The sequence below is a fragment of the Camellia sinensis genome, chromosome 6 (assembly GCF_055761805.1).
Source record: "Camellia sinensis isolate YWXY chromosome 6, ASM5576180v1, whole genome shotgun sequence".
Lineage (NCBI taxonomy): Eukaryota > Viridiplantae > Streptophyta > Magnoliopsida > Ericales > Theaceae > Camellia > Camellia sinensis.
Window position 1 is genome coordinate 12697651 of NC_138966.1, and position 14208 is coordinate 12711858.

At 35.2% G+C, this 14208-nt stretch overlaps 1 long non-coding RNA gene across 1 annotated transcript; it reads right to left on the bottom strand.

Annotated features, from left to right (window-relative positions):
* Positions 1-1410: 1410 nt before the first annotated feature.
* LOC114305838 (uncharacterized) lies at positions 1411-12136 on the bottom strand. Its single transcript, XR_003644471.2, has 2 exons — positions 11611-12136; positions 1411-1613 (listed from the first exon to the last, which is right to left on the bottom strand). It is a non-coding gene; the product is annotated as an uncharacterized LOC114305838 (long non-coding RNA).
* Between the last annotated feature and the right edge of the window lie 2072 nt (positions 12137-14208).

Below are 14208 nucleotides of genomic sequence, written 5' to 3' on the forward strand. Positions count from 1 at the left end.
ACAATTACAAATAATAAAAATTTCAATCAAACTAAAAATAAAGGTTCACACTTATTGAAAGAACATAATATTGTAACACTAGCCCTTGGCATCACTACTTTTTTTTAATGACTTCCCTTGTGCCTTTCTTCTTCTTCTTGTTCTTCCTATTTTTTTTTTCACCTAAACCACCCTCAATCACTATTCCCTTCCAAAACAAAAATTCCAAATACCCAAAATACTTGTCCAGAAGGTTATCCAAAATCGGAAGTGTATGTAAATTTGATTTGATATGAAGTGAATCACCCCTAAAATAAATTTAATTCACACATTATTTGCAGAGTCATTTTCTGAGTTCGCAGGACTGCAGCTTCCAAAATACTCCAGTCCCTGTTTATTTGGGCTTCCAGGGCCGCCTTGATCAACCCAATATGGTGGCATTAAATAACAATGATAGTAACCCAACCCTCAGATATAGAAGGAACATTCAGATGAGAGTAAACTTGATGAAGCTCCGAGTGACCCCAAGTATTCAACATGATAATATATTGTAATCACAAACCAATATACATATATATTATAATCGTGGGAGGCGTGTTCTGCTAGGCCATGTTGTCCAGTCAACTTGGACCAAACATGACACATGGCTGGATGTCCGGCCAATTAGGTGTTCAGATCATCGGAACTCGAATGAGGGGTGGAGGCAATCAAGAAAAAACCAACGGTTCTGGGGGATAATGCTTATCACATCCGGAAAATTGCCGGATTAAGGAGAAGTTACCTCTGAGTGATTGTCAGATTAGGGGACGCAATCCTGCCAAAAATGGGAGCATTGGCTGGTCTAAAATTTTCCAAGCTGGGACACAATGGCAAGAAGACACTAATGTTCTATATAAAGGGCACACCCACGAGGGTGACAGATACACACATACAACAACAACAACAACAAAAAAAAAGGGTACAAAAAGAACAACATTTTTGTGCAGGGTGAACTATACTAGACAAATATGAAAGCATAATCAACATTGCTTTACATTTACAAGTGATCCATGCCAAACATTGGTGTCGGGATTGCAAAAGCTATGCAACTATGCTGTCATCTAATATTTCTTTTGCTTCTTTCCGTTAAAAAAATTCATTCACATTCTAATCCAAAGAGACATGTGAATAGTTAAAAAGGGCTCAATAAGTTCAACATTCCCACCAAACAGTAAATGGAGTCCCAAGAGTGTCCACTAGAGAGGAAAGCTAATTGAACCCCTAATCTCATCACAAATCCCAACATAAATTCTGCAGCATGTGCTCACTGAGTTCAATGACATTGCACAAGAGGCACATACATAAATCATTTATCAAAAATCAATTCAAAGCACACTCCACACACTAATAAGATCCATGAATTAAATGATGGGATTAAAGGAACAACTTGCATTAATCCAATTCAACTCCATTTTATTGTTTGTAAAGCATCAGGAAAAGAACTACTCAAAGGTTCTTCAAAGGAACATAAACTATTCATATTCCCATATGCCTACATATGGAATACAGCAACAAAGAAGAGCTAACAGGATTATTACATACCAGAACCACACCCAACTGAGCCCAGCACATCTCCAAAGAGACACCTTGTATCCCTGCACCAGAGGTATTGTAACAGTTGAGCTGCAATTCATAGAGTAATCCTATTTCCTTACTCTTGTACAGAATGATAAAACATGTTAACTATCAAACTCTCGTGTTGACACAACCAAATGGCAGATTTAAGTTAGATAATCTACGTTAGTTAGAAGATCAAAATGTGATTCCCTTTTACCTTGAGTGAGATGGGGCAAATAACCCCAAGTACAAGCAGATATAAAGCAAGATTGTGCCATTTTCAACCATATATCTTTTCTGCCTACTTTTGTCATTTTCAAATTCATTATGTCCTTCTAACCTATTCCACACCCAACCTACTCTTTTTGGCAAAATTCTCTTTTAACTCCCCTGTAATTTTTGCCTTGAGCACTTTGTGCCATGACATTTAAATAAATGAAAAACACTCGTGGTTTTGGCTTATCTTGAACTTCACCTCCCTACCTGTGGACACCCACCTCCTCATCTCTTACCCACCCGCCTTTGTTTCTTAGTAGAGAGAGAGAGAGAGAGAGATTGCAAAAACAGAGGTGGTGGCGCTGGATTGTGAGTGACCATCACATTGGGGTGTTCTTCTGCTACCGCGTCATTGTTCGGCATGCCATTGAGGTCCCCAGCCGTATAGGCTGTTTCAGTGGCTGAAATGCAAACTACCATGTTGTCGGCACTCCACTGTGCATGGTCTCCATCGCCGAACAATTCTTCAGAGTTGAGAGAGAATTGTTGAGTCTCACAGTTGCAGACCCAAAGCAAAGCGCTGGGTTTGCATCAAAAATATTGCTCTTCATATGCACACATTGGAGTAAAATAAGTTCCATAAAGCTAAACTTCCTTTGAGACCAAGTTCTTATGACATGCAAAATTGTTGATCTTAAGTGACAAGTATTCAAAAAATTGCAGAATTGATGCATCTTCTTCATCTCTCCATTGAATTTAATTATTCTCATAGACGGCGCCAAATTGTATGGGAAAAAAATCAAACCCACACTGTTGTTGAAGATATCAACAAATAAATGAACACGCCCATGAATCTACAAAACAAGACACCGTTAGTGCCCCGCCAGCCTATGTTGGGCGGCACTTTGATGCCTAAGTTGGCACCTCCTCCATGAATATAAAGATAGTGTATTGTTGTTTACCGCAATATGCTAGAGTGTGGACTCTTTATAGAGCATGGATGTCTCCACTTGAATAACCAAGGTTGTTGCATTTAATCTGGGCTAGTGCCTCCTTTTTTGGAGGTGACAAGTCTTATCCAGGTGCACCAGTGGGATGTCCAGTTGAGATGCACCATGATTCTCTCCACTATAATGGCTTAGTTAAGTAACTTAAAATAATACCACGTGTCCATGGTGGGTCTCATGTAACTTTTATACAAATATTTGCTCCCACAAGTGCACTTGGATACTACAAAGTTATGGTTTCGTTCTCAACCCATGTCACCGCACCAACCTAGTTACGGTTTCTTTCTAAAAAATTGGATATTACAAAGTTACAGTTTCTTTCACAAAAAACTAGACACTAACAAAGTTATAGTTTCTTCTCAAAAATGGAATATTGACAAAATTACGGTTTCTTTCTAAAAAACACCGGATATTAACAAAGTAACACTTCTTTCTCAAAAGATGGATACTCACAAGCGTAGACTCGAAGTCCTAGTAGAGGGTCCATCCCCAGCTAGGTATTCTACGAATAAGGCCTAGCTTGTCTAGGCATTATTCATGTAAGTCCTAGCTCAGCTAGGCATTCCACGTATAAGCCCTAGCTTGCCTAGGCACTATTCATGTAGGCCCTAGCTCGACTAGGCATTCAAAATGAAAATCCTAGCACGACTAGGTATTCTCTGGAATAAGCCTTAACACAGTCAAGCATTTTTGGACTAAGCCCTAGCGCTTGCTAGCTAGGCATTCCCTAGCACTTACAGAATAAACCTTAGCACCTGCAAGGCATTCTTGGAATAAGCCCTAGCACCTGCTAGGCATTCTCACAGACTTAGCACTTCCTAGACACGCAATGCCAAAGTCCTAACTTAGTTAGGCATGTCCAATATCATATTCTATCAAATTGGGAGACTGGGGGGCACATGGCCTAGCACCCAAATATCACTCCAAACAATTGACAATCATAGCAACAAAAAGCTTCTACACCTTTGTCACTTTGATCAAAGAAAGCGAACGTTGGGGGAGCAAAAATTAGCATAAAAGTTACAAAAGACCCACCATGGACATGTGGCAGTATTTTAAGATACACAACTAAGCCATTATGGTGAAGAGAATCATGATGCATCTCAACAAGACATTCCACTAGTGCACCTGGATAAGGCTCATTAACCTCCAAAAAAGGAGGCACTACCCCACAATAAATGCAACCACCTTAGTTGGTTATTTAAGAGGAGACATTCATGCTCTATAAAGAGCTCACACTCTAGCACAATGAGGTAGACAACAATACACTTGCATATTCAATAAATCATTTTATTGTTATATTCATGAAGGTGGTGCTAACCTAGAAATCAAAGTGCCCGCCCAGCATAGGCCGACGGAGAAAAAGTGATGACTTGTTTTGTAGATTCATAGGCATGGATCATCTCTTCATTGATCGCTTCAAAAACACTGTGGCTTTGATTTTTTCCCCACACTACCGTTACAAATTTCATCCAAATTGATGGATATTGTGGCATACATGCCTAGTTTGAGAGTTCGCATGAAAAATAAAAATAAAAAAGTCAATCAACTCCAATGCAAAAAGACAATTATGTCATTTATTCATCATAACCCTAACCCCACCGCCCATTCAACTCCCCATCCACCTCCCACCACCGTTGAAAGAGCCACTCTAAGAAAAGATAACAATTCAATTTCTTAATTATTATCAAGAGCTTGCAATTAAGTCAAAAGATTGTCCTTATCTTGAAGCACGAGAATTAACCTATGTTCCACAGCTGTAATCTGGGAAATCCATATTTGAAGGCTAGGTTCGAATAACCTTTGAATTTATTTGAACCTCTATAGGAACTTGGAAAACCAGTATGCAAACTTCATCGAATTAATACCTATACTATGTGTAGTACAACTTAATATTTGATTTTAGGTTACAAAGTTATAAATTAGAGGTTTAATTTTTTGCTTCGTTGGTTTAAATTAGAAATTAGGTTATATTTTTGCAATAAAAAAATAGGAGGAAAAGAAAGAGAGGGTACATATCTTTTTACTGCACTTATTAACAGAGTACTAGTAACAATTTAGTTCAAAACTATTTTTAAATGTTAGGGGGCTAAATTGCTCCGTGACCATACACAAGGGTAAAGTGAAGGAGCGTATTAGAAAAACAACGGACAAAATCCAAAGCATCTACAAAATATGTCTTGATGTGACCATGTACAATTGAATGATATGATGGCCATAAACAATGTAAGCAAATCAATCATCTAATGGCTATAAAATATGTATACAAATATCGCCATATGTTGTATGGATTTGATTAAGTGGAAGGAGATTTCATGGCTCAGTTACACGGTCTACACCCTATTAATGGGTGTCAAACTAAAGTTGTGGTTTAATGTTTGATGCATGGTCCCAATATATCATGTAAATTACATGGCAACCGTAAAGTCCATAAAAGCCCTAGGCTATGGCTTAAAATATGTAACCGGACAACTTGCCAAATGACACTTTATTTTCCTATTTTATTTTGTTTATTTATTTATTTTTGGGTTCATTATCAATTTAGCAAATAAATTAAAATAAATATATTGTCATAGCTAAACCAATTGATGGCCCATCAGTTTGCTTATTTTTTAGACAGACGATTAGAAGGCCCAAACACTAAGTAATTTACGGTTTTAATGGTTAAATTGAAGACTAATAGGTAGGAGAAGGGATTAAGGTTGATTTGGGGGTGATTGAATATGGTTTTGGGGCTGAAAAGTATACTTTTAGAGGGCCATAAATAGTAAACCGAGAATAGTAACTAGGGTATGTGCGCAAAGAAGAAGAAAGAGAAGAAGTAGAACAAGAAGAGAGAGAAAGAGGTGTTTCACCCTCGCACAAGGGTTAGGCCAAAGTCTACTCTTCTAATTCTATAAGGACCAACTCAAATTTGAAAACTAAAAATATTTGGTATATGCAAATATTCTAGAGTAACTATGACCATGACTTCCAATTCTATTTCAACTTTGATAGGAAACTTTGATGACTTCCTAAGAAGCACGCACATGGATACGGACATGGAGGCGGACACGGGACACAGCGATTTCAAAAAAATGAGGACACGGACACAGCGGGGACATGCCAATAAAATATGTTTTCACATATTTTTATTTGCTATTTATATTAATATTACATTCATAAATAATCAATATTAACAAAAACTAAGTCTAATTCTATATGTAAAATTAATACTTATAGTTCATTTTTTATTTTATTTTTTTATTTTTTATGGATGTTCTATTATGTATTTAAATCAAATAAAAAAATAATAAAATTCAACATCCAACATTCAGCAAAAGCACTAAAGAAAATAGGAAAAAGATAAGTTGGCATGTCCCTAAGCTAGTGTTCCCGCCGTGTCCCATGAAAATCCGCGTGTCCCTGCTGTGTCTTTATGTCCGACACGGATACGGCACTTGTTTTGAAGTGTTGGAGCTTCATAGATGGCTTCTAATTTTTACTCCAACCATGACATGAATTCAAAATAGGAAACTTGGATTTTTTTTACTACTAAGATTATTCTAGACATAATTAAATCTATATATAATGATCCATTTAATAACTTGACCCAAAATAAAAACCAAGCCATGTCCAAGAAGTTAAGGAATTACTAAAATTTTAACTACTAAACACTACCATAGACACTTCTTTGGACCAAAAAAGCTTCTTGACGAACATTGGACCCTTTGACTTTGTTTTGGGCTTCCAAAGCTTATCGTGCTTAAGCAATGCAATAGATGTTGCATCACATGCTCCATATGAAATTCCAAATTTGTCATTTTTCTTCTTTCTATGATCTTCATTAGCATCCCACTGAAATTAGGTTGATGAAATGAACATAGTTAAGGAGAAAATAACATCATTATATAAGTCTGTTTTCTATCCGCATCCAAGAGTTTAACCTCTTTAAATAGAGTAACTAATTGTAGAAGCAATGAATCTACCTCTGCAAGAGAAGATCGCCACTCAGCTGAAGTTCTATGTGCTATTCTCCATCTCAAGCTAGTTATTTCACAAGTTGTTTCAAGGTTAATGAACAAGGCTGCATGAGAAGCTCAGTTAAGTTAACAGGCATCATGTACAAGTACATGTTCTGCCAATTAAAGAACCAGCTCATCCTCAACTATTAGTCAATATTCCGAGCTGGATGACTATAAAGGTGTTGACCTGCCTTGACACAAAACCTTTTTTTCAAAAGGACAAGGCAAACGAGGGGTTGAGAGGTGCAATGGAGAAGAAAATGAAAGGAATAAAGCAAGGCGGGAAAAATAAGGAACCAAACATCACTAGAAGCGAGAAAAGTTAGCCCTCAATCTTTTAAAAAAAAGGCAAAGGTTGAGTTTTTCTTTCCTATTCTTTTCTTCTCTTTCTTTCCTTCTTTCAAGTTCCCAAATCACTTAAATCATCACTCTATTTGAAAACAAAAACCCAATCTCCCACAACCAGGGAATGTTATTTGATACAACATTTTTGCGTCCCTGTTGGAGCTGATGCAACAATACAGCTTTAATATGAAAAAACATATACCATGAAAAGGATTCACCCCACCTAAATGGGACACAAGACTTGGTTTGGTTCGGCTTAGGGAATCCACATGGTTCAACAAGTTGGGATTGGGGCATCTACAAATTGTTTGTAAGGATGTTCATTTATGAACTAGACTACGGAAATAGTATAAAACATAACTCAATTCCTTTAATTCATCTGCACATCCTATTCCCTTACTAGTACAAAAATATGATAGGAACTGTACAAAGAGTAGACATGGACCAGGCACTAACAAACACGGACATGGACACATGACACGACATGAACAAGATGACGTGGAAATTTTCAAACACGACAGGTGGAGGGCACATGCAAAATATATAATTCTATATATTTATTATATGGCATATATATTCATGAGCCCGATTTACCCAAATAAACCACCTAACCTGACCAAAAAAGTTGTCAAGTGGTTGACTTCGATTTATATTCTTGAAGATAAACATGTGGCAGATTCGTTCGAGATCAACGAGATGTGGTCGATTAAATCATAGGAAGGCTACCAGCGAAACCTTCACACCATCTTTGTCCCTATCTATGTTTGATCAAAAACCCTAGGTAAGTGGATTCGTAAAAATAAATAGATTTTCTATTGATTTTTAATCCTTCCTATTATCATATAAATTTCATCATTGTAGTTGTATCAATTTTTTGTTTCAAATTTGTACAATAATTTTAACCTTTTGTTTTTTCACATTTGTCTATCTAACTCTGGTTTTGGGGGCACTGCAAAAAGTAGAAGGTGTAGTGGCTGTGGTTTGAGTTTTTTGGGTAGCTGACCTAATCTGGCCATGAAACCGAATGGTTGATATGGATGGTTTTCATCTCTAAAGTGGTGGAGATTGGTTTCATAAATGTTGGATCCAACACATACGGTTTGGTTGATGAGTCAAGGCCAAACTTGACTCAAACCGACCTATGAATAGTCCTAATCATATATATGAAAATTTAATTCAAAAATATAATTTTAAACTATAAAGGAGAAGAATAGGTATAAATTTGCAGGATTCTTCTTTTATTATCAAATTATAAGTAATTTTATTCGAACTTGTCTAGGAAGCACGGATACGGGATACGGGTACGACATGATACGGATACGGCGATACGACAAAATTTGAAAAACTAGGATACGGATAAGGCGGGGATACGTTCATAAAAAATATTATTTTTACAATTTTTAGTAATGTAGCATACATAAAAATAAAACTTCAATTCAAATTCATTAATGTAGTTATCTTTGGGCATGAACATAAAAAAAAAAATTTCATCAATTCAATTAAATTTCAACAATATAGCTTCACCCATAACAACTATAATGCAATTCAAATTAAGGGGGGGAAAATTTACAAAATTCATTTATTTAATAATAAGTTTATTTATTTATTTATTTGCTTATAAGAAATTAATTTAAACTAATTTACAAAGTTCAACTTATTTTAATTATTTTAAACTAATAATCAAAAATTTTACAAATATAAAAGCTAATATATATATATATATATATATGATATCAAATGGGCCAAAAATATTACTTACAGAGTATACTTCTAAAAATATATATATATATACATATCAAATGGGGCCAGTCTACAGAGGTCGAAAGGGAAAGCGAGAGATAGAGCGAGAGGGAGAGATAGACCGAGAGAGAGAGTCAGATCGAGGGAGATCTGTCCATCAAGACCAGAGAGATCAAGCGAGAGGGAGAGGGAGAAAGAGAGAGTGAGATCGAGCGAGAGGGAGAGAGAGAGGGGCGAACCTGATCGATCGACGCGCTACTGTTCGACGAGACGACGAGTTGCTGTTTGATAGAGGCGATGGCGAGCTGCTGATAGAGATGACTCCTCTCCTCTCCTCTTTGCTGCTGTTGTTGTGACTAGGTAGGGTTTGGTTGATTTGTGTTTTTTTGTTTTATTTTACCTATTTTGTTATTTTATAGTTTGACCCCTGTTATATGTTTTTAAAATTATTTTTTTGTCCTGCCGTATCCTGAAAGTATCCCGACCGTATCCCTGAAGTATCCTCACGTATCCCAAACGTATCCGAAATTTAAAAAATTAAAAAAAAAAATTGGATACTCTTTTTCCCGTATCTGATACGTATCCCGCCGTATCGGGCGCGTATCCGTATCCGATACGCGTACGGGAACCATTTCGGAGTATCCGTGCTTCATAGGAACTTGTAATGTGTTTCATTTGTATCTCAACAATAGACACATACTCTTCAAGTGTCAAAAGGACGTCCTGAGTTTGGAATTTTTTTACAAATAGTGAGACATATTTCGACATGTATTTGATAGGTGTTGAGAAGTGTGACAATTGTCAGGTCGTGTCATGTCAGTGTCGGAGTGTTGGTATTTCTTAGACCATGTAACAAGACATCATTTATATTTTAGAATGTTATATAATAAAAAAAAACCTACATCTACAATTAAGTTGGTGAAGCCTTGTAACGCTTTTTGTTTTTCTTTCAGAATTGCCCACACGAGCAATTATGCCATACCAAATTGCTTTCCTCTTTTTTTTCCTCTGAAAATTGATTTTCAAAGAACCTTAAAAATGTAATTTTATAATCAAGGAATTTGAGCAAACCACGTCATTTTGTACAAGTACTTTTGTATATAGATTCTATTTGTTAACATTATATTTAACCAAATTTGCACTACGGAAGGGCACTTTTCTATGTGCTAATCCAACTAATCTCCAAAAAGATATTGTGCCTAGATCAGCATATCCCTCCTCTTTAACCAATATCCCACCTTAATAATGGTTCAAGTCCCCATCAAACTTATGTTGATTTGTAGTTTAAGATAACCTAATGGTTTGGCTCATACCCACAAAGTTGGCAACATCCATGGCAAATGAGATGTTATTGCAGCCAGTGGTGGGCCAGAGGGCCAATTTAAATGGTTTAAAAAATTGGCGATAAAATTTTGATTATTTCATTCTTAGCAAAGATATCATACATAACTTTTACTAAAATATTGACTTTTATAAGGCTCCGTTTGTTTTGACGTAAAATATTTTACAAAAAAAAATATTTTTCTTGTAAATTGATTTTACATAGAAAAAATATTTTTACTTTCGTTTTTCGGCGTTTGGTTGAGACTTGAAACAAAAATATTTTATTGCCTAAAAGAGAAATTTTGATTCAATAAAGTGTCATTTATGACTTTTTAATGAGCTCACTTGAAAATGCTAAATGTATTGAAAAAGTAGTGAGTGAGAATCAACTTTGTAAAAATTGATTTACGGAATTTTTAAAGGTAAGTCATTTTTTAGAAAATGATGCAAAAATATTTTCCTTCAAAAATGTTTTACTTACTTTTTGTTCAACCAAACAACGAAAAATGAGATCAAAATAAACGGAGCATAAATGTTAAAAGCCAAAAATAAAAATTAAATTTGCAAATAAATGAATTACAACAGCTTATGGTAACTACAACACCTTGGTGAAAATGACCTAAATTTATTCTACGGAAATTTTCATAAAATTCACATCACAAAAACATCTAAAATAATCCTAAACATGCATAAAGAAACTCATTGGCTTAACTTCATCTGCAAATCCTACTCCTTACTAGTCATAAAATACGACAGAAACTGAAAGAGTGCCATGAAATGGGACCACGCCATAGGACATCCTTCCTAAGATATTGGCACAATAACTGAAATTCCATTAAACCCATATAACACTGCAAAACAATGAACTACAACTGTAATAAGCATGGTAACTATAACAGCTAAACATATATCTAACCCTGGACTTAAACCCATATTAATTTTAAATTTAAGTAAAAAATCACGGAAAACACATGTCCACTCCTTGAATAAAACTTACACCAAATTGAGTTTTAAACATTTTTTACCCAAATCAAATTTTCAACACAATTTGTGGTTTTCAAATTTACAACACTAACATTATTGAAGTTGTTCAAATCAAATAAAAGCTTTCCTTGATATTTGGGTAAAAAATTGAGCAAGGTCTAGAGATTAGATTACCTAAGTGATAATTATCTTTATGTCTCCTATCCTATGAAAATCTCATAAACTTGACAACATGAAAACAACAATAACTAAAATAGTTTTAGAGATGCATAATAATATTAGGGTCAGCATATAGAAACAAAATTCTTAGACATATGCTGTATTCTCAAATCAAACAACATAGAGATCATTAGAAAACCTAAGTTAAGAGAGAAAATTGATGGATGAATTGAGAGTGAAGAAGGGAGGAAGCGAACCGTTGGAATTGAAGGAGAGATGTAGATCCATAATCTACTTGGAGGAGGAGGAGGAGGAGGAGGAGGAGTGTTTCTTGGAAGAAGAGTAGTCGGGAGGAGAGTAGATCAGAGCAGCCACCATGGCTCCAGGAAGCACTGCATACTTTGCCAGGACTGCCAGTTTCGCCACCAGCGGTTCTCCCCTCATAAACGCCATTGATGATGATGATGATGATGATTGATCGATTCAGAATCAACTACGTCTTCTTCTACTGCTCTGCTACTCGACTCGGATCGGAGGACAACCCAACTGAGAATACGACTGACGCCTCTGTTTCCACTCAATAAACAATACGCCTGATGCCACTCAATAAACAAATTTTAGTTTGTAAATTTGTGTGTATATTATTTTATTAAATTATTAATTATAAATCAATTATTAATTTTTATGAATCATAATTAAATTATTAACAACTTCTTTTTTCAAGAACCCAACAGATTCCACCACCATGCTACTGTTATATTTTTATTGAATGGTTGCTTTATGGAACCATGATTTTTTTTTTTAAGGTTTCTAGTATTAAGATTTTATATTATAAATGATATTTAATATTTTAATAATATTTAAGGTTCCTTAAGTTGATCCAGAAAAAATTCACATTACAGAAAAAATCAGTTCAGAGAAAGAATTTCTCTGGGCTTTCCTTTCTCTGACCTTTCCTAAACTTCCCATTGTAAATTTCTTTGCCCTTCCCTTCTTCAAATTTCTCTGCCCTCCATATATTTCCCACTCTCCTAGAGAAATTTCTCTGCCTTTCCACAAAATTACATCTCTAGAGAAATTTTAAATTTCTCTGCCCTTCCTGCCTTTCTTGGACTCAACTCTCCAGAGAAAATTTGGAAATTTCTCTGGTCTTTCCTTCTTTCTAGAGAAAGTTTCCTTCTCTGGCCTTCAGAGAAATTTCCCTCTCCAGAGAAAATTTCTTTGGCCTTCTTGGCCTTCCTTGCTCTCTAGAGAAATTTCCCTTCTCTAAACCCAGAGAAATTCACGCAAACTAGAGAAATTCCCCCTCTCCAAACCTAAAGAAATTCTCCTTCACAATCTTTTCTGGTTGAAAATCATAAATCTTAGATAAAATGTGATCCATGATTCATACATTGGCTGTGGTGTTACAAGATCTATCAACAGTACCTTGGGAAATTTAAAGAAACAGAGTTAGAATTTATAGTTGCAGAAATTATAACACACAACATGCCCCCGGTCTATGTCACTCCCCAAACCAATGCATACACACACAAACACAAAATTTTGAGTAATGACTGGTGATGTGATTGGTATTTATCACTATGAAGAACACCATGGCTATGGCAGTGAGCAACCCCAGTACACAACAGATAGAGAAAACTCTAGATTAGTGAAAGCGGGAGAAGTCGAGAATCGGGGCCCTTGCGGTGGGAGTCCATTTCTCTCTCTCACCACATATACGTATACACATATATGTGGTGAGAGAGAGAAATGGATCGATCGTTGCCGGAAAACCTAATACTTGTGACCTGGTATCGCTTTCGTGATGATCAACTGCCCCAAATCTCTGAACTCGCTAATGAAGCCGATGATGACGAATCTGGCTCCAAAATGAATCAGTCAGGGGGTGTGGCAGTGAATGAGAGTAAGAGTGGAGACAACGGTTCATGGTTGATCGAATCACAGAGAGAGAGAGAGAATGATGAAAGCCCTAGCCAGAGGAAAGAAGAAAGCGAGAAAGTGAATTTTCTCTGGAATATACGGGTGTAGGATCAAGGGATCTTTGACATTATAAAATAATATTGTGGATCTCTTCTACCACAAAAAATGGGAAATGAACCTTAGACTAATTTTCCCTTATAGAACTCACACTTTACTTTATCCCTTTTTTACAACTATAATAACCCTACTAGGGTTGGTAAACAATTTATAAATAAAGGAAATTTAGCTAAAACTTTTTTATTGGACTCTTATTTGATAAAAATAACAATTTAATTTATTTTGTTTCATAAATTTTTTTAAGAAGAAAACACATAATTAGTAAAGATAATGTAAAATATTTTTTTTTCTTGGACAATACTACCAAAGTAATATGTTATTGTGAAACAAAGTAACAGTAAAGTAACGTGTTACTGTCCAGCAGAGTAATATGTTACTATTACTATTTACATCAATTTTGACAGCAATAATTTTTTTTTTTTTTTTAGAATTTCATAGTCAACATGGATCTTATTTGACAGATCTTGATGAGAGAATTTTAAAAATACTAATTTTATTATAAATAAACATCTATATCGAAAGTTAAATGAATAAGCTTAAGTAGTTTTAAGTTCGGCTCGATAACACTTGTGAAAAAAATAAAATAATTAATTAATATTTTATTTCAATAATATAGTATTAAATAATTTTTTATTAATTTATTTTATTTCTATTTGTCTTTGGTATTTATGTAAATTTACATATTTGATTAATAAAATCGATCTCAAACGAGTCGAACTTAGGACTCGAGTTTATTCATTTAGTAAACGAACCGATCTCAAATAAGTTTTAAACGAGCTAAGTTCAAGTTGTTCATAAACAATTCAATTTAGTAA